Consider the following 23,449-nt stretch of genomic DNA (forward strand, 5'->3'; position numbering starts at 1 on the left):
TGGCTGTCGATGAGGAGGCCTTTGAGCATGTGGTTGTCTCCTTTGGTGAGGTTTGTTGATGAAGATGCATAGGAGCCGGGGCCCTTCCTTTGAGTTCCCTGTTAGAGTTAGATGGTTGGGCTCTGGGAACTTCTTTAGGAATAGCTGCCGATTGCTAGGTTTTGGCATCGAGCTTCGTAGGTGAGGATGGGGCTGAAGGAGTAGAGGCTTTATTGGAGTTGGTTGTTGACGCAGATTGTAGGTCATTGTGTAGAGGGGCTTTTGTGGAAGAGGCTTGTATCCTTTTGCGTTCAGCATCATAGATATCCATTAAAGTTGGATCCTCTTCTTGGTAGTGTGGTATTGTCAACTTTTCGTTTGACCATCATGATGACTCTATCGCTAGCAAGGCACAGTGGTGCTTGGGCAGTAATAGTCCATTTATGCCCCAAGATCAAATCTGCTTCCAACACATACTCAACCACAAAAAACTTGCAAGTGAGGGGGTTAGTTTCAAATATACATTGTATGTTCATCAAAGTACCCCAAACATGGCATGTTCAAGTCTTGTGTAAAGGTAAACCTTTCAGGATGTGCCATGAGTGTTGGGTTGATCTAATAAATACCATAGCTAGAGAGTCATGAGATTGTGTTCATGTTGGATAAAGTTGTGCTTGAGCTGTGGTGATTTTATTCACAATTTCCAATCCAACTATCTAGAATCCTAGGAATCTTTTCAGTAAGATATGTTGGAAATTCCAGCTCTTGCAAGCTTTTATCCTCCCGTTCATAGCAATTGTACATTACATGCATGAGTGTTCAAGGTGACTGTTTGCATGGATTCATCTAGTGAATACAACGATTCACTTATCCAAGGTCCACCAAGACGACATCATACTCAAGGGAATCAAGGGTAACATGAAATGTAAATTCCATATCGCCAACATTGATTGTTTGAGTAGTGTATCTAAAGTAACCTGGAACTTCAATGTTTTGTTCATTGGTTCCTTTTGCAAGACTATTGCTTGTCAGGGTGAGTTTAGGTTGTGACACCCAAGTGTCTATTGTCATGATGTTATGACTTGCTCGAGGACTCTAATCAATGCGTGTTTGCGCTGTGAACATCATTGCTTGTAGGAAAATCTAACCATACCATGATAGAATCTTCCAAATGAACCATGGGTGTTTCGGTTATTGTTTCAGCTTCAGATCCTGTATTTATTTCATATTTCATTCTCTGTTGGGTCTCAGCTTTTTCAAGAGTACCCAATGCGTACAATGGCACACTTGGCCCTCTAATGAGGGCTATTTTGAAACTTGCGAATCCTGACATTTCTGTTTTATGTAGTTTGTTATGTCCTTGTGTGTAACTCAGGTTAAGCCATTAAAGGTGCAAGTATTGATGTAATGCTGGCTTTATCATGAGAGAAGAGCATTCCTTCGAATGAGGTTTTGAGAGACTGTTTTAATCTTGTAAAGGAATTATTGAATTCCTCACATGCTTTCTCAAGCCTATAGTTCATACAGTCATTTCAAATGACTCTTCTGTAGAGAGTATATCTTCCTCTTGAAAAGGAAAGCGGTACTCCTCTAGGCTTTGTATCTTGGTTGCTATTTTAGGTTTGGCATTATGAGGTTTACTCACAACCGGTGACCCTGTAAGACATTCAACCAAGCTAAGCATGCTCTCCCTGCTTGCTTTTTGCGTTTCGCATATGTCATGTGATCATTATCATCCATTTGGGGTGGTTGGGTGGGTTCTAGTTTCTTGATTAGTCTATGTAGTGCAGTGAGCAAAGAGAGAGTAATAACTTGTTTCATCCTCACTTAGTGATGTACTAGAACTTGTTTCACTTTCTGATTTTCTTTGGTTTGTCAGTTTTTCATTATGTTTACCCATGTGATGAGATCGAATTTTCTTTTAGGTTTTTGTGTCATGTGTCGCACGTATGGGTATTGTGGTTTGCGTGGTGGTCTTTGAGGTGGATGCTTCTGCATCATCCTCACTTAGTGATGTACTAGAACTTGTTTCACTTTCTGATTTTCTTTGGTTTGTCAGTTTTTCATTATGTTTACCCATGCGATGAGATCGAATTTTCTTTTAGGTTTTTGTGTCCTGTGTCGCACGTATGGGTATTGTGGTTTGCGTGGTGGTCTTTGAGGTGGATGCTTCTGCATCATGTATAGCTTTTGGCTCTTTTGTGTTTATGTCCCTTTTTGGGTTTATGTCCTCTACAGGCTCCTTTTCTCTGTCTTTTAACTCGACCTTGGTTTCGATAATTTGTTGTCTTTTGTTTTTCTTGGATTTAGAAGGTTTTGTTTTCTCTTTTGGGTTCTGTTTTAAAGCATGTTCTTCTACCCATATTGAGGTATTGTCTTTTGTGTTCTTTTTTACTGTTTATCATGCCTTGGCTTGTAAGCGTGTAAGCACATTCAACGGCACCATGGATAATTGTCCATTTTGTACACTTAAGATGTTAAGAGTTGTATTTTGTGAGACAAGTTGCATTGAAGCAACTCGTCTTGGGCAATCTTGGAACATGTGATCAATGCCACATCGTTCACACATTGGTCACAAGGTGTCAGTGACTATGGGCATGGAAGTATTCCAAACTATGCAGTCTGCCACCTTGTGAGGTCCACGACAATAGAAACACTGAAGTGTCTGATTAACTACTTCCTGAGCAGTTTCTACCCTTTGGATTGTTTCTATTTGGTGCACGGGAGATGGAGGTTTTGAGTACATTTTGTGGATGAAGCGGGACATTTTTTAGTATCATGATCAAAGGTTTTACAATATATGCAGTATAGAGGAACATGTGCCTTATATGCACAGTGAGGATTGGGATGGTTGTAGTGATTGCATTCAACATAAGGCATTTCGCTCCTCACGATTAGAGGCATTAAGGATGTCTAGTTTTGAAGGTTTTCATCCTGTCTTATAAATGTCTGCTGTAATGTTTTAAGCAAGGCTGCATAAAATTCTGGGAATGTCAATTCTGAGATCGATCTTTCTGTTACCGTTGCTTCACTTGGTTTAGATGAGGAACATCTCGTAGCATGATCATCTTCTAGCATGTTATCTAAACGTATTGCTTCTTTACAAGATTGATTAAATGTTTCCAGATTATATACAATGATCAAGTTGTGTAAGCTGTTATTCTTCAAGCCCATCATGAAATATCTCCTCAATTGAACATTGTTTAATTTTTTCCATGACTCACAACGTGAGTCCAAGAGTTTTATCCAAAGGATAAAGTCTCTAATGGATTCATTTGATTAACGCTCAATTGAATAGAGTTTTGTTACTGCACTCCATCGATCACCTTGTCTGGAAAAGCCATGTAGAAAGGCTGATTTCAAGGTTTTAAAGTTGGTCTTGATCGTCAGCATCAATGCGATGAACCATTGACTAGCTTTTCCCTCTAAGCATAAGTTTAACGCATGTACCTTAGTGGGGCAGTTGGGATTTCCAAAGGCTTCACATCTCAGTTCAAAAATTTGAATGAATTGAACAGGGTCTGTTGTTCCATCATATTTGCCCATAATTTTAGAAATTTGTACAGCTGTATTTTTGTATATGAATCATTGAGGCCGTATGTAAGTGGTCTTGGCCATCCCCCTTCCTAGACTAGTCAGTATGTCCAAGGTATGGGCATCCAAGAAAGGGTTGGTACTTATAGGATTTGCAGGAATGTTAGGCAAGGGACCAAAGCCTAGTTGAATTGAAGTGAGAGGGGGTGTAAAATCCGATGACACGCTTGTTATAGGCATGGCCAATGGCATGGGGAGGTGAATTGGTGGCATAGATCTCAATGGAAGATGTTAGCCATTGGGTTTCAGAGTCCTTGTGTGATCCCTGGCAATCCCTCTATCATGGCCATGTCAAGGTGCCTAAATGCTACTTAATAAGCAATAATAATTTTTTTTAAAAAAAAGCTTTCCCATAGCTCGTATAGTCTCAAGAGGCTTGGTGTACTCTTCATTGGATCAAGGATGTCCGTTTGCCCTAATTAGCTTAGGTGCTATACGCACATGAACGACCTCTTAGATATATTTTTTCAGAAAAAAACGTATGCTAGGAGCTTCCCAGAAAGGTCCTAAAACCTATTTTCCACGGTCTCAAGATGAAAAAAAATTTCGAGAATTTTTTCTCTGTTTCGCAGCACGTTGGAATTTTGAAAAACTATGTATGAGGGAGTTGTAGTATTTTTGGAGAACTACAACTTTGTTTCCCTGAGTCGTCCGTGATTTTGTCGTCTAGACCCTCAAAAAGTAGCCAGAGTATGGCTCTTCGTCCTTTTCGCATTGTCTTTTGTGATTTTTCATGTTTTTGGGCTGTTTTTTGCCTCGATTTCTGGGTTGAATTTTGAGGCTGCTAGTCGGAGGCCAAAATGATTGATTTTGACTTCGGACAACCAGTCCAAAGTCGAAGAGCTCGATGTCAGCTTTCCGATTAGCCCTAGAGCGCCTTTATCGAATGTACGATTTATGAGATACTGACCTCCAAACAAGGGTGTTTTTTTTTTTGCCGCATGAACTGGTGTTTCACGCTATGAAACGGTTTTTACGCGTGAACCAGACTTCACGCGAAAATTAAATTTTACTTTAAAAAAAAATTTCCGCATGGACTCACGAGTGTTTTACGCCATGAAATGGACTTTATGCGAAAATTAAATTTTCTTTTTTTTCTTTTTTTTGCGTGAACTAGTGTTTCACGCCGTGAAACAGTTTTCACGCGTGAACCAGATGTGAAAATTAAATTATAATTTTTTTTTGGTATATTTTTGCTATGTGAACTAGTGTTTCATGCCGTGAAATGGTTTTTACGCATGAAGAACTGGACTTCACACGAAAATTATTTTTTTTAAAATTTTTTGCCACATGAACTAGTGTTTCACGCTGTGAAACGGTTTTCAGAATGAACTCCAGGGACTTCACGCGGAAATTAAATTACGATTTTTTTAATTTTATTTTTTGGACTGCGTGAACCGAACTTCACTCAGAAATTAAATTGTGATTTTTTATTTTTTATTTTTTTGGCCGCATGAACTAGTGTTTCACGCCGTTAAACGATTTTTAAGCGTGAACCGCACTTCACGCGAAAATTAATTTTTTTAAATTTTTTTAAATTTTTTTTAAACCGTGTGAACTAGTGTTTCATGCCATGAAATGGTTTTCACGCGTGAACCGAACTTCACGTGGAAATTAAAATTTTGTTTTTATTGTTTTTTATCGCGTGAACAAGTGTTTCATGCCGTGAAACAGTTTTCACGCGTGAACTAGACTTCAAACGAAAATTAAATTTTGATTTTTTTATTTTTTTTTGGCCACGTGAACTGGTGTTTCAGGCCGTGAAATGATTTTCACGTGTGAACGAGACTTCACGTGAAAATTAAATTTTGATTTTTTTCTCTTTTTTTTCGCGTGAACTGATGTTTCACGTCGTGAAACGGTTTTCAGGCGTGAACCGGATTTCACGCGGAAATTAAACTATAATTTTTTAATTATTATTTTTACCGCGTCGTGAACTAGTGTTTCACGCCGTGAAACGGTTTTCATGCGAAAATTAAATTATGATTTTTTATTTATTTTTGGCCGTGTGAACTAGTGTTTCATGCCGTGAAACAATTTTCACGCGTGAACTGGACTTCACGCAAAAATTAAATTGTGATTTTATTTTTGGCCGCGTGAACTAGTGTTTCACGCCCTGAAACGGTTTTCACGTGTGAACCGGACTTCACGAGGAAATTAAATTTTGTTTTTTATTTTTATTTTTTGCCGCGTGAACTAGTGTTTCACACCGTGAGACGGTTTTCACGTGTGAACCGGACTTCACGTGCAGAAATTAAATTGTGATTTTTTAATTTTTCATTTTGGTCGCACTAGTGTTTCACGTCGTGAAACGGTTTTCACCCGTGAATCGAACTTCACACGGAAATTAAATTTCTATTTTTTTTAAAAAAAAATTACCGTGTGAACTAGTGTTTCACGCCATGAAACGGTTTTCACGCGTGAACAGGACTTCAGACGCGAAAATTAAATTTCGTTTTTTGTTTTTTATTTTTTTGGGTCTAGTGGGAAATACGAATTTCCCTTTTGGGGGGGAATATTTTTTGAATTTAAAATGAAAGAGATATAGGCATTTTCCCAAAAAAGGTAAGTGGAATCAAAAAAGTCAACCTTTTAATAACACCCCTTACACCCTTCATAAATGACTCCCCAAATGGACAAGTTGAGAACTCATGAGCATCTTCTCATTGAATGCTCATTAGCCTTAATGAGTCATGTAAAAAAGTGATTAAGGATTAACCTAAAATTAATCCTTTCACTAATCTTTACCTCTTTTACACTAATCAAAGACTCCAATTAATCACTAATCCCTAATTAATTCACACAATTGAGCACATCATTGGATAGAGTAAGGAAAAACGAATCTTTTTGTATCAACAATTGTGTAAATTAAACTAAATTAGGAGATTAATTAGACTCTTGATTATAGTCTCCTCTTTAAGGTAAAATTAAGCAAAGAGAGTCAAATTTCTCCAATTGATCAAAATATTGATGTGATTAGGTGTTTTGATAAATCTAGATGCTCATAAAACACTCAAAAACGTCAATTTCGACTACTCATATGATCAATTTAAACTCCAATTAACACATGTTCTAATTTTTGGGCCTCTTGAACAAGATTAATCATCCTTAATGACAAAAATCAGTCCATTAAGAGAAACTAATCAAATTCAAAGGTTTTTTTATGGTTTTAAGAATTTTTTTGAAAGATTAAGCTACTCCTAATGCTTTCTAACACACTAATCCAAACAATTTCAACAACAAACACACAATTAAACTAAAATTAATAATCTTAGATCTATGATTAAACTAAAGAGAGCTAACATTCACCAAGAATTGCATTCTCTTCCATTGTTTGATGCAAAGGATGTAAACTAAGCCTAATACATTCTCTTACATTCTCTTCCATTGTTTGATGCAAAGGATGTAAACTAAGCCTAATACAAACTATGTGCAAGCCCTAAGAACATGAAAAACAACAACAAAAACAACAAATTAATCTAAAAATTAAGCAAAAAACATTCTTTTCAAAAACAAAAAAGAGAGCTATTCTACACCAAATCTCAATCAAATCACCATCAAATCCACATCTTTTTCATGGGAAACCATTAATCAAAATAATGGGCAATGTAAGATCCCTGTTCCCACCGTGCAACAGATTCGGGGTACTAGCAGCGGAAGTAGCACTTCATGCGCGGGGCAGGGACCCACACTCGGGGCCTCGTCCACGGATATCCGGACAAGAGACTAATCCGTCGGTTTTTCAAAAACCGAACCCGAAAAAACTTCCCTTACCCGGAAAGCATGGGCGATTCCACCAGGATAACTCTTTACTCTAACGTAGTCAAGATCATTACTGATCAAACCGATCCGACTGCACCTCTAACCGTACTTGGTCAAATCAAGGAAGAAACTTGCACTTGGATCATTGGGATCAACGCTTTTTTCCCCATCAAGAGGCACATCCGTTGATTCCTATCCATAGAACAATTTACTATCCGGGATTTACTTCATCTATCGTAATAATAGAATTTAAATCTCGATTTACGGATCCATCAGTCCAGCCTAACCCCATCCGATCCCATGGGTTAGCCAACCGCCCAACCACTGTAGTGATGGGATCCAATTTGGAATTTGGTTATGTTTTGTCCCGGGTACCAAGGAAAAGAGTTCCAAGGCCCCCTAGCCGGAAGTTCATGCAACATAAAACTAGCCACACCACTTACACACCCAATATGAAAATTGCCTTTTTCTTAGCATCAGCTAACTTTAAAACAATCCTTTAATGAAACCATAGTACCACTGATCACAATCTTCCAATTTATCCAGTTGGTTCATAATTTCCCATCATTCCTTCATCAGAGTATCTATGGCATCATTGGCAACTAGAACGCTCACCACCTGTCCACACAGGGGCCTTTTCAATAGTTCCTAGCCCATAATACTCGGCAATATAATCACTTATAAAAATCAAGATGGACTCTCGTTGAAGATCAGCAAGATCAACCAACAGATCCATATAAAGAGCCATGGACTCATCCATTGAAGACCAGCAAGGTCAATCAACCAGATCCATGCCCGTTTTCACAAAACAACTCTTACTCCTTGTTCCAATATCTTCCTCGACGCACGCATGGGTATCCTGGGCGACCCAGAGCCCGAGCACCATATGGTCAGCACCCTCTAGGATCCTTCGCAGGTGACCTAGCGCTTCACTCATAGGCCGCTTCCTTGGTCCCTCATCCACCGTACCGGAAGCTCACCATTTTAATCGAACCGAGGCTGGTCAAGACCTCGGCCGACCTTGCTACGCGAGACGTCCTCCATTGACTCTCCGTCAGCAGTTGCAACTTTATCAGTTAGGCTCCACGACCTTAATCACAAGACGGTCAAAATGCTTTCCCAGCATTCTTGACATAAAACAGCCATTTACAAACAGCATTTACAACAGTTTACAAATACAGTTTCTATATTAACTCTCATTTTTTCACATTATCCCTCATTAATCCACATTACTTATTCCACATTCCATTTATATATGTACTCATTCAATCACATCATTTTCATCTCTTCACTTCAGATTCCTTCACATCACATATCATATATTCACATCCATATCCACATCCACATCCATATCCATATCCACATCCATTTATATATGTACTCATCTAATCACATCATTTTCCATCTCTTCACTTCAGATTCCTTTACATCACATATCATATATTCACATCTATACATCCACATCTACATCCACATTCACATACATCCACATCCACATTTCCATACATCTACATCCACATTCACATACATCCACATCCATATTCCCATTCACATCTATACATCCACATCCACATTCCCATTCACATCTATACATCCATATCTACATCCACATACATACATACATCCACATCCACATCCACATTCCCATTCACATCTATACATCCACATCTACATCCACATACATACATACATCCACATCCACATTCCACATTCACATCTATACATCCATATCTACATCCACATTCACATACATCCACATCCACATTCCCATTCACATCTATACATCCACATTCACATCTATGCATATACATCCTCATGCATACATCCACATTCTCATTCACATCTATACATCCACATCTACATCCACATTCACATCTATGCATATACATCTTCATGCATACATCTACATCCCACATTCACATCTATGCATCTACATCCATATTCACATCTATGCATATACATCTCCATGCATACATCCATTTTCACATTCATACATCCACACTCCCATCTTCACATCCACACATCCACATACATACATCCATTTCCACATTCCCATTCATATAACCCCATATGCCTTCACATCGAATCTTTTACATCACATCCATTCTCGCCCTATCACAACCCTTATCCTATCACATACACTTCTTACCTCATCCCATACACATCTTAATTCATCTTATCACCTCCTAACTTATTTCATAAGCATCTTATCACCTCTTATCACATCTTATACACTTCTTATCACATCCTATCACCTCTCATTTCTATTTATAGAATACAAGAGAATTATTATATTTGATATAAGATTTCTTTACACATTTATTTATGCATAAATTCCATTTAAGGAGATTAATACTTTCGAAGTAAAAATCAATCTTTTATGCATCTTCCTATGCATAAATTCATTTTAAATGAAAATGACACTTTTGAATTAAAATTCAATCTTTCATGCATCTACCTATGCATGAATTCAATTTAGATGAGAATGACACTTTTGAATCAATCTTTTATGCATCTTCCTATGCATAAATTCAATTTGTTAGGAATTACACTTTTAGAATAAAAGAATTTCTCTTATGCATCTAAGTTATGCATAAAATCCCTTTATGATGAAAATCACACTTTTAGTATAAAAAGAATATCTTTTATGCATACTTCTATGCATGAAATCCAAATATGATAAAAGTAACACTTTTATAATAAAATAATCAACTCTTATGCATACTTCTATGCATGAAATTCAATTGTGATATAAGTAACACTTTTATAATAAAATAATCAACTTTTATGCATACCTCTATGCATGAAATCCAATATGATAAAAGTAACACTTTTGATATAAAAAATTTTCCTTTATGCATACTTCTATGCATGAAAATTAAAAATGATAAAAGTAACACTTTTGATATAAAAAATTTTCCTTTATGCATACTTCTATGCATGAAAATTAAAAATGATAAAAGTAACACTTTTGATATAAAAAATTTTCCTTTATGCATACTTCTATGCATGAAAATTAAAAATGATAAAAGTAACACTTTTAATATAAAAAAAATTATCCTTTATGCATACTTCTATGCATGAAAATTAAAATTTAATAAAAGTAACACTTTTATGTTAAAATAATAATCTTTTATGCATACCTCTATGCATGAAATCCAAATATGATAAAAGTAACACTTTTATGTTAAAATAATAATCTTTTATGCATAGCTCTATGCATGAGAATCAATGATGCATAATATAAAAATCAATTTCTCTATGATTACAATGAATATCTTTCAATTAATCTAGGATGATAATTCTTAGAATATGGTAGGAAGTCCTCTTTTTATGCTTTGAATGAAATTATTTTATGCATAATTTTTATAAAAATTTTGCCATAGCTCCGCTACTATGACTGATAAATCTCAATTTTTCTAAGGGATAAAGCTTATCATTAAGAAAATAATTAAAATGATCTCTAATTGGATCATTAATCCATAATGGATTGAATCATCAATATACATAAACTAAAAGCATAGAAAAAAGCCATTAATTTGGCCTCAAGCATAGCTTAATCTTGGGTTAAGGAAAAGCTTTATGGAAAGCTTGATTTGGATTGAGAATGGGTCATGAGTATAACCATTTCTTGAGTGAGAGAGAGAATTTACATAAAAACCATTAGAATTTAAACATAAATGGAAATTAACTTCAATAGCATTTATTAAATTATGTAACTCTTCACTACTATTCACCAATTAACTTCAATAGCATTTAAAAAACCATACCAATTAAGCTTCTCAAGCTTGAGAGGGATTGAGAAGAGAGAAACATTGAGAAATTATAGAAAAGATCAATATTCACTAATTACCTTACAAATTGCTTGATTCTTTGTTCACGGTAGAGGCCCCCAACCAATCAATTGGTTAAGTATGTTGATGGAGCCACTAATTGGGATTGAAGAAAGAGGGAAGCTCCAAAAACTAGTGAATTATTAAATGAATTCACAGTTCTTGGCTTAGGTGGAGTAGAGTAACGATGCATAAACACTATATATTTTTCAACAAGGGGGAGGCTTCTATTTATAGGAAAAATTGAGCTCCTAACTAAACAAACTGATTCTAGAATTTTCTAAATCAGTTTGGTCAATATTTGACCATTTTTAGGTCAGTTAAGCTAACTTTTTGGAACTAGACTTGAATGAGGAGAGAGGAGAGATGAAATATCTCAATTTTTATGAGTTTAAAACTCATTCAAGCATGTGAAATATGCACCTCCTTTAAAGAACTCCCCTTCCTTACATATGTGTCATAATGGAATCATTTTAATATTGCTCATAGTTTTTTTACTAATAAACCTTGTACATTTTCAACTCTTCATCTTATGTGAAATATGCACCTCCTTTAAAGAACTCCCCTTCCTTACATATGTGTCATAATGGAATCATTTTAATATTGCTCATAGTTTTTTACTAATAAACCTTGTACATTTTCAACTCTTCATCTTATGTGAGTATTTACTCATTTTTGGATACCCAAAATATCTCATATTTTTAATATTGCTCATAGTTTTTTACTAATAAACCTTGTACATTTTCAACTCTTCATCTTATGTGAGCATTTACTCATTTTTGGGTATCTTCTTTTACAAATTGGATTTATCTCCTCTCTACACATGGATTGATGCTATTGGCCCATAGGAACCTTAATTGGACCATAATCCAAAAATTTCTGAAAATCTAGACCCTTAGGCTAAGGTCCTTTATACCCATTTCCAATTAATTCCAATTGCACATTGGAAAGTTCTTTTTGAATTTCTGTTTCAGGGGAACTTATTTTAATAAGATGAGATAATTTTCTATCCAAAAATATTAAAAATCTGAATATTCACTCTTTAGAATATTTTCTCTCTCTAGATTAAAACAGTTAGAAACAAGGTCTTTTATATTTCTGAAGAGGGATTGATTATAGGGGAAGATGCTGGACATTTTGAGAGGCTGGGGAGGAATCTTACATTCTCTCCCACTTGAAAAACGCGAGATGCCCTCATCTCGCAAACTGGGGGTAATTTCGCAAGATGCACAAGTATGAGACTGAGAGAAATTTTTTAATTAAGATTAATCACCAATTAAAAAAGTCTCAAAGAGAGTAAGGGTCAAGACAAGAACAAGATTTAAACTTTATTCATTCTTCGAACATATACAGTAAAGATAGAAGAACTCCTTACACTTCCATAAGCCCGTCCATCATATGATCACAAAAGCAGCACTCACAAGCTGCGCACGTATAAGGTAACTCATCTATGGGAATGATTCTGTTGGTTATTGCTGCGCCTATCTCAGTGGTATGAGGTGTTCTAACAAAAGGACCTCTGAGAGGCAAGCCAAAAACGGGGTAAAGGCATATCTTCTCATGAGGAAGAAAACACGCCAGTAAGAAGACCCGCTCAGAAAACCCAAGATGTCTTGATCTCATGACGCAATAGTATCGAAGACCCAAACCCAAGGCTTCGATAACCATGGCCAAGCGGACATTGTTATGAAAGTGCTGCTGACCCCAGGGTGTTACCCTAGTTATGTCTTGATAGGTCTGCCATTTGGTCTGCGCTACAGAAGTTCCTAGGTGAGGAAAAAGTGAGCGCTCATACTGTTCTATAAAATCCTTCTTCACAGACTCACTTGCGTCTTGAAGGTGAGGAATCATTATGGATAAAACTAATTCTTGTTGCCAAGCCATGAAGGAGATTAAGAAAGAAAGGAGATCGATGGGAGTAAGATTACTGTGAATGACAAGTAAAAGTTACGACTTATATAAAGGAAGGAGCTAGCGTAACTTAGAAGCCAACGGTAACTTGTCACTGAAGTTTTACCGTCTTTCCATGATTTGGGTTTGACACATTTTTCTATAGAAGGCATTCAGAACTTTGAGATGAGGAGATAAAAGAAGTTCGTAAGCTAAATCACCTACTTTCTTTGGTCCACAATATCTGGGAGATAACTTCTTATACTTCCCAAGAGATAAAGAACTTCTTTTGGGCCGTACTCGAATGAAGACCAAAACCTTGATATCCACAACATCGATTCTCACTTCTGAACTCATTGTTCTAAATCCTTAAAACAGGTGGGACTCTTGAGAAGTATTCAGGGAAAAGGTTCTTCCTTTTTTTAAACAGAATCTTTCTTTTATTTTAGAGAGAGAATAATTATAAGATCAGAAAGGGAGATTCTTACTCCTGTATACCTCGAAGGCTGGGGGAGAATCTTACATTCTACCCAACTTGAAAAGTGCGAGATGTCCTCATCTCGCAAGGTAGAGGACAACTCTTTTTCTTAAGATCCAATTTTTTTCCTGGGTTCCTTATATTCTGGTCAACCCAACAGAATACTGGGATAATTATCCCCTTAAATGGAACTCATCATTAAATGACAATTCATTCAAATCATATCATTCATATCTTTAACATGATAATGGTCCATTAGACCAAAAATTTTCCTTCTGAATATTCCTCCACGGAAATTTCAGTTAAGCAAGTTCTCAATTTGCCATCCCTTAACTTGATCTACGGTCAAGTGTTAACAATAGCAATCTGACAGCACAATCCACTAATCTCATAGTGATTTGCTGAAATCATTATTATCATTCCAGTTATGAATATCATCATAGGGACTCGTCCCATTCATCCTCATTGAGGTTTTGCTCAGCTTATTACATTTCAACCAATTTTCAGGGATCATCATTTTTCAATCAGAATCCAAATCAATTCATCAATTCTCAAACAGAATTAAAAATCATATCAACCACATTCGAAATCATCCTCTGGATAGCATTAACGCTTATAATTTCAAGTCTTAGATTTACTCGTATATACTGTCAGTAAAGAGCTGCAGTATACTCTCGGTATATACGGGTAGTCACGGCCCTTGGATTTATAAGGTAAATACCATCATGTCTAGGCCTCAAGCAAGTCAGGGATTCTATATACTTACGGTACTTCCATCTGAAGACCCAATTACCAAATTACGAATTTCAGTTTGAATATCAAATTGTATGAATTATATCACACAATTATAACCTTTTTGTGCTTCTTGATAAATTTTTGACATATTTGGCTTCTCAGTTGATCTTTATTAACCAATTCGCTCTGATACCAACTGTAAGATCCCTGTTCCCACTGTGCAACAGATTCGGGGTACTAGCAGCGGAAGTAGCACTTCATGCGCGGGGCAGGGACCCACACTCGGGGCCTCGTCCACGGATATCCGGACAAGAGACTAATCCGTCGGTTTTTCAAAAACCGAACCCGAAAAAACTTCCCTTACCCGGAAAGCATGGGCGATTCCACCAGGATAACTCTTTACTCTAACGTAGTCAAGATCATTACTGATCAAACAGATCCGACTGCACCTCTAACCGTACTTGGTCAGATCAAGGAAGAAACTTGCACTTGGATCATTGGGATCAACGCTTTTTTCCCCATCAAGAGGCACAGCCGTTGATTCCTATCCATAGAACAATTTACTATCCGGGATTTACTTCATCTATCGTAATAATAGAATTTAAATCTCGATTTACAGATCCATCAGTCCAGCCTAACCCCATCCGATCCCATGGGTTAGCCAACCGCCCAACCACTGTAGTGATGGGATCCAATTTGGAATTTGGTTATGTTTTGTCCTGGGTACCAAGGAAAAGAGTTCCAAGGCCCCCTAGCCGGAAGTTCATGCAACATAAAACTAGCCACACCACTTACACACCCAATATGAAAATTGCCTTTTTCTTAGCATCAGCTAACTTTAAAACAATCCTTTAATGAAACCATAGTACCACTGATCACAATCTTCCAATTTATCCAGTTGATTCATAATTTCCCATCATTCCTTCATCAGAGTATCTATGGCATCATTGGCAACTAGAACGCTCACCACCTGTCCACACAGGGGCCTTTTCAATAGTTCCTAGCCCATAATACTCGGCAATATAATCACTTATAAAAATCAAGATGGACTCTCGTTGAAGATCAGCAAGATCAACCAACAGATCCATATAAAGAGCCATGGACTCATCCATTGAAGACCAGCAAGGTCAATCAACCAGATCCATGCCCGTTTTCACAAAACAACTCTTACTCCTTGTTCCAATATCTTCCTCGACGCACGCATGGGTATCCTGGGCGACCCAGAGCCCGAGCACCGTATGGTCAGCACCCTCTAGGATCCTTCGCAGGTGACCTAGCGCTTCACTCATAGGCCGCTTCCTTGGTCCCTCATCCACCGTACCGGAAGCTCACCATTTTAATCGAACCGAGGCTGGTCAAGACCTCGGCCGACCTTGCTACGCGAGACGTCCTCCATTGACTCTCCGTCAGCAGTTGCAACTTTATCAGTTAGGCTCCACGACCTTAATCACAAGACGGTCAAAATGCTTTCCCAGCATTCTTGACATAAAACAGCCATTTACAAACAGCATTTACAACAGTTTACAAATACAGTTTCTATATTAACTCTTATTTTTTCACATTATCCCTCATTAATCCACATTACTTATTCCACATTCCATTTATATATGTACTCATTCAATCACATCATTTTCATCTCTTCACTTCAGATTCCTTCACATCACATATCATATATTCACATCCATATCCACATCCACATCCATATCCATATCCACATCCATTTATATATGTACTCATCTAATCACATCATTTTCCATCTCTTCACTTCAGATTCCTTTACATCACATATCATATATTCACATCTATACATCCACATCTACATCCACATTCACATACATCCACATCCACATTTCCATACATCTACATCCACATTCACATACATCCACATCCATATTCCCATTCACATCTATACATCCACATCCACATTCCCATTCACATCTATACATCCATATCTACATCCACATACATACATACATCCACATCCACATCCACATTCCCATTCACATCTATACATCCACATCTACATCCACATACATACATACATCCACATCCACATCCACATTCCCATTCACATCTATACATCCACATCTACATCCACATACATACATACATCCACATCCACATTCCACATTCACATCTATACATCCACATCTACATCCACATTCACATACATCCACATCCACATTCCCATTCACATCTATACATCCACATTCACATCTATGCATATACATCCTCATGCATACATCCACATTCTCATTCACATCTATACATCCACATCTACATCCACATTCACATCTATGCATATACATCTTCATGCATACATCTACATCCACATTCACATCTATGCATCTACATCCATATTCACATCTATGCATATACATCTCCATGCATACATCCATTTTCACATTCATACATCCACACTCCCATCTTCACATCCACACATCCACATACATACATCCATTTCCACATTCCCATTCATATAACCCCATATGCCTTCACATCGAATCTTTTACATCACATCCATTCTCGCCCTATCACAACCCTTATCCTATCACATACACTTCTTACCTCATCCCATACACATCTTAATTCATCTTATCACCTCCTAACTTATTTCATAAGCATCTTATCACCTCTTATCACATCTTATACACTTCTTATCACATCATATCACCTCTCATTTCTATTTATAGAATACAAGAGAATTCTTATATTTGATATAAGATTTCTTTACACATTTATTTATGCATAAATTCCATTTAAGGAGATTAATACTTTCGAAGTAAAAATCAATCTTTTATGCATCTTCCTATGCATAAATTCATTTTAAATGAAAATGACACTTTTGAATTAAAATTCAATCTTTCATGCATCTACCTATGCATGAATTCAATTTAGATGAGAATGACACTTTTGAATCAATCTTTTATGCATCTTCCTATGCATAAATTCAATTTGGTAGGAATTACACTTTTAGAATAAAAGAATTTCTCTTATGCATCTAAGTTATGCATAAAATCCCTTTATGATGAAAATCACACTTTTAGTATAAAAAGAATATCTTTTATGCATACTTCTATGCATGAAATCCAAATATGATAAAAGTAACACTTTTATAATAAAATAATCAACTCTTATGCATACTTCTATGCATGAAATTCAATTGTGATATAAGTAACACTTTTATAATAAAATAATCAACTTTTATGCATACCTCTATGCATGAAATCCAATATGATAAAAGTAACACTTTTGATATAAAAAATTTTCCTTTATGCATACTTCTATGCATGAAAATTAAAAATGATAAAAGTAACACTTTTGATATAAAAAATTTTCCTTTATGCATACTTCTATGCATGAAAATTAAAAATGATAAAAGTAACACTTTTGATATAAAAAATTTTCCTTTATGCATACTTCTATGCATGAAAATTAAAAATGATAAAAGTAACACTTTTAATATAAAAAAAATTATCCTTTATGCATACTTCTATGCATGAAAATTAAAATTTAATAAAAGTAACACTTTTATGTTAAAATAATAATCTTTTATGCATACCTCTATGCATGAAATCCAAATATGATAAAAGTAACACTTTTATGTTAAAATAATAATCTTTTATGCATAGCTCTATGCATGAGAATCAATGATGCATAATATAAAAATCAATTTCTCTATGATTACAATGAATATCTTTCAATTAATCTAGGATGATAATTCCTAGAATATGGTAGGAAGTCCTCTTTTTATGCTTTGAATGAAATTATTTTATGCATAATTTTTATAAAAATTTTTCCATAGCTCCGCTACTATGACTGATAAATCTCAATTTTTCTAAGGGATAAAGCTTATCATTAAGGAAATAATTAAAATGATCTCTAATTGGATCATTAATCCATAATGGATTGAATCATCAATATACATAAACTAAAAGCATAGAAAAAAGCCATTAATTTGGCCTCAAGCATAGCTTAATCTTGGGTTAAGGAAAAGCTTTATGAAAAGCTTGATTTGGATTGAGAATGGATCATGAGTATAACCATTTCTTGAGTGAGAGAGAGAAATTACATAAAAACCATTAGAATTTAAACATAAATGGAAATTAACTTCAATAGCATTTATTAAATTATGTAACTCTTCACTACTATTCACCAATTAACTTCAATAGCATTTAAAAAACCATACCAATTAAGCTTCTCAAGCTTGAGAGGGATTGAGAAGAGAGAAACATTGAGAAATTATAGAAAAGATCAATATTCACTAATTACCTTACAAATTGCTTGATTCTTTGTTCACGGTAGAGGCCCCCAACCAATCAATTGGTTAAGTATGTTGATGGAGCCACTAATTGGGATTGAAGAAAGAGGGAAGCTCCAAAAACTAGTGAATTATTAAATGAATTCACAGTTCTGGGCTTAGGTGGAGTAGAGTAACGATGCATAAACACTATATATTTTTCAACAAGGGGGAGGCTTCTATTTATAGGAGAAATTGAGCTCCTAACCAAACAAACTGATTCTAGAATTTTCTAAATCAGTTTGGTCAATATTTGACCATTTTTAGGTCAGTTAAGCTAACTTTTTGGAACTAGACTTGAATGAGGAGAGAGGAGAGATGAAATATCTCAATTTTTATGAGTTTAAAACTCATTCAAGCATGTGAAATATGCACCTCCTTTAAAGAACTCCCCTTCCTTACATATGTGTCATAATGGAATCATTTTAATATTGCTCATAGTTTTTTTACTAATAAACCTTGTACATTTTCAACTCTTCATCTTATGTGAAATATGCACCTCCTTTAAAGAACTCCCCTTCCTTACATATGTGTCATAATGGAATCATTTTAATATTGCTCATAGTTTTTTACTAATAAACCTTGTACATTTTCAACTCTTCATCTTATGTGAAATATGCACCTCCTTTAAAGAACTCCCCTTCCTTACATATGTGTCATAATGGAATCATTTTAATATTGCTCATAGTTTTTTACTAATAAACCTTGTACATTTTCAACTCTTCATCTTATGTGAGTATTTACTCATTTTTGGATACCCAAAATATCTCATATTTTTAATATTGCTCATAGTTTTTTACTAATAAACCTTGTACATTTTCAACTCTTCATCTTATGTGAGCATTTACTCATTTTTGGGTATCTTCTTTTACAAATTGGATTTATCTCCTCTCTACACATGGATTGATGCTATTGGCCCATAGGAACCTTAATTGGACCATAATCCAAAAATTTCTGAAAATCTAGACCCTTAGGCTAAGGTCCTTTATACCCATTTCCAATTAATTCCAATTGCATATTGAAAAGTTCTTTTTGAATTTCTGTTTCAGGGGAACTTATTTTAATAAGATGAGATAATTTTCTATCCAAAAATATTAAAAATCTGAATATTCACTCTTTATAATATTTTCTCTCTCTAGATTAAAACAGTTAGAAACAAGGTCTTTTATATTTCTGAAGAGGGATTGATTATAGGGGAAGATGCTGGACATTTTGAGAGGCTGGGGAGAAATCTTACAGGCAATGGGTTATATGTAGATTAGAGGCAAAACAATGGAAAAACCCAAGGGATGGCTCCCCGGTAGCGGTGCCAAAAATCTTATGGCTCACCCTAACTCTCCTTGAAACACATCCAAAAAAAGATTACCTAGTGAACCGCAACTGTCATGAGGATCTTTCCGATGGTCGAACTCGTAACCCTTGAGGTGTCCAAGCTTTACAACTCCTTGAGAAGAAGTTCCACCACGTCCCCCACGAGCGTTGTCACACCGCCGCATTGCACTACAGGTCCTCCTCCCTCCTCTCACCTCACTTTACTCACACACACTCACTAGCATGTAGTAGGGAGAGAGATTAGCAAGAGCCAGAATCAATTGCACAATGGAAGAGTATGTTGTATTATGAAAGAAACTCACTTATATGCATGGCCATAAGTGTTCACGCTCACTTAAACTATGGCCGACCGGGCACTTTAGGCTCATAAGAGGCCTAATGCTATTACAATGACTACTCTCATAATATATCCATGAAGTACATCACTTTGGACTTCATCCTAACTTGCTACCACATGCTCTTGAAGCGGGAATTGCCATAAATACTCCATCACACCATTACGGGCGTCCATCCAAGTTGTAGCTTTGGACACTATTGCTTTATATCTTGAATGTATGACCCTTTGGTGTATCTAGGTCATGACTCCTTGATGTAAGATAATGGCAGTAGCTCTTGTTAATCCTAGAATTGGATTAACACATACACCTCTTACGTATGCTAGAAGCTAAACCATTACGTATATCATGTCATGTACACATTGCTTATAATGTTAGAACATATCCATTAGGGAAAAAGGGAGCTCATTTTAGGGCCCTGTAAGAAATTCACTATTTTTTTGATTTATTTCTCCTAAAAGACCTCAAAAATAGTAAAATACGGAAACGCGACTCAGAACTGTCAGTAAGGACTACAGAACTGTCAGTTCAAAAAGGAATAAGATAATCTTTTGTCTAACTAACACGATTTTGCATTAAATATCTCCTTAGTTTTTTTTTTGTTTCCCAAAGATTCCGCATCTCTTTTGACGACGTGTACAGGCCTCTCATAAAGAATCCATCACTGAACTTGATGATTGCACTTTTTCAAAATATTTACATGGATACTGCCACACTTCTACGATTCATGTTACAAAAAGACTATGAGATTGACAAGCAAACTTTGCAACCTCAGAAGCACAAAAAATGGCCAATACTAGTGAGTCACAATCTCAAAAGAAGCGATTACACCATCTTCACATCGACTTAGAAGAACAATATGCTCCAGCACAAAAAAGACGAAAGGATACGGTGCTGAATGCTCAACAATGGGAAAATATGAGAAGAGAAGGGCTTCAACATATTGACTTATGTGGTGCGATGGAAGCATATATCCAAAATGTCTAGTAAAAACTCTACACCTCCATTTGTTAATCCAACCACACTACTGAGGTTTGCGGGCGATGGACAAAATGGACTTCTTGGTTATATTTCAGCGTAGTCTGCATTTGCAGAAACATATAAAATGATGTACCTACAAGAAAAGGGGGCCAGGATGCAAGAGATAGCCATTCGTGCAAAATTGGAGCAGCAGTTGCAGAATGAAATTGAGGAGCATTCAAAGAGTAAAAAAGAGTTGACAAGAACAAGAAGGAAGAGAATCGTGCTTGGAGACAGACTACGAAGCAGGAAGATTAAAAACATTGCAAATTTGAAGGCTGGGACTGGTGGATGCAAGCGAAGAATTCAGGAAGCAAGGCTAGTTTGAAATTTTTCATTTTGTATACTCAAAAAGACTCTCAAATGACTATATCTATTTTGTCCATTAACGCAAAACAAGAATGGAGGTGTTGAATGATATAGGCATATTGTGTTATTACTATAGTAAACTATTGGAGCCTGCAAAAGAAAATATGGATCCCAACCTTCTTCCTGTTAAACAAATGAAAGGATTGCTTTCTTGTGGTGTAGCAAAAGGTTTGATTGAAGAAAAAAAATACAAAACAATCAAACGCAATGTTGTAGAGGACTTTATATCCAAAAATCAAGTTCATGGCACTACAATCCAAGAGGCTCTTGATGTTAGTGGAGTTAGCAGGAAGGGATATAGTTCGATTTTCCATGCGATATCCTCAACTTTGAAAGATCAAAGGATTAAACGAGTTTTGCTACCAAATCCAGCAACCGTGTGGAGGATAAGAGGTCATTTGAATGAAAGTATTGAGTTTATTGGGCAATATATCCATTCATGGTGGTAAAGGATCCACTGTGTATAACCCTTGGAACAATATATTTGTAGATCTACAACAACTTCAAAGAAGAATGGTCGAGTTTTATGGAATAACATTTGAGGAGTGCAAAGGCATTTTGAAATTTGTTATCAAACTGGATGAGTGTGAGGTTGTAAAGGAAAAGAAAATGGAAAGGATTACTATTACATTGATGAATGGAGCACTTGATACATCATTGACTGAAGCGAGTTCGAAGTATTTTAGTATGCAGTCGGAGAAACACATATGGTGGTTAGGCTCGTTCCAGGTATGATCATTTTTTATTTCGTACTTGATTTTAGTCATTGTTTTCAAATCTTTTATAGTAAGACTTTTGTTTTCTATAATCACAGGTGAAGACAGAAGACCATGAAACACTAGATTGGGTGTTTCACCACACGGAAATACCAAGAATATTTAAAAGACAAGTGTAAGGAGAGAATCTCCATGTTGCAGGAAAAGGTGATTTTCAAGTAGAGTGGCACATGGCGGGGGATCTTAAAACACTTAAGTGCATGTATAACGTTAGTAAAGGAGACAACTCAAAGTCTCCTTGTCTTTACTGCAAAGAATCAGCTCAAGTAATGGATTCCAAATGGTGGAAGAGAGCACCTAATAGAGATAAAGTTGACCCTAACTTCAAGGCCATTCTTGACATTCCACTATGTAATGTTCACATATGCACATTGCATGGTCTATGTCGAATTATTGAGAAATTGGTATTTTTGTATATTGGATTTGCTTGGAAACTCCGTCCCGAAAAAAATAGAAAGGATTCTCTTCAAGCATTGGAAAAAGTGTTATCCGATATAGGTCTGCATGGAGGTGATGTAAAGGATTTAAAAAGTCTACCAATGGCAAGGAGGTACCAATCAAGCCCTCTATTGGTGGTGTTAAGGCAAGAAGATTCTTGTCTCGACCCAAACACAGTAGTAAGCAAGTAAGGCAAGGTAGAACAGTTTCAAGGATTAATTATGGATTGTGGAAGCAAGTCCATAATGCCGTGAAAGATCATGAGGCAAATGGGGACGCACGAAATGTGAAGGCAGAGGTGTGGAGGTCTCTTGATCAACTCTTCATGTTCTGTGACAATGTAACATGCACAAAGAGTGATTACAAGAACTTTGAAGAGGCAATTAAACATTTTGGAAAGTCAATGAAAGACGTGTGGACAGCCTGCAATATAACTCACTACATGGTAAAGTTCTGTCTTCTTCTTTTACTTAAGTGTGATCCTCTTTTTTTTTATAACTTACTATGCATTCTTATGTCTCTGTGAAAACAGCATATCATCTACAACCACCTTCCCTATTTTGTCAAAAAGTATGGATGCCCAGCAATTTGGTCTACCCAAGGCATGG

Source organism: Cibotium barometz, chromosome 23 (assembly GCF_041138505.1).
Source record: "Cibotium barometz isolate CiBa-2024 chromosome 23, ASM4113850v1, whole genome shotgun sequence".
Lineage (NCBI taxonomy): Eukaryota > Viridiplantae > Streptophyta > Polypodiopsida > Cyatheales > Cibotiaceae > Cibotium > Cibotium barometz.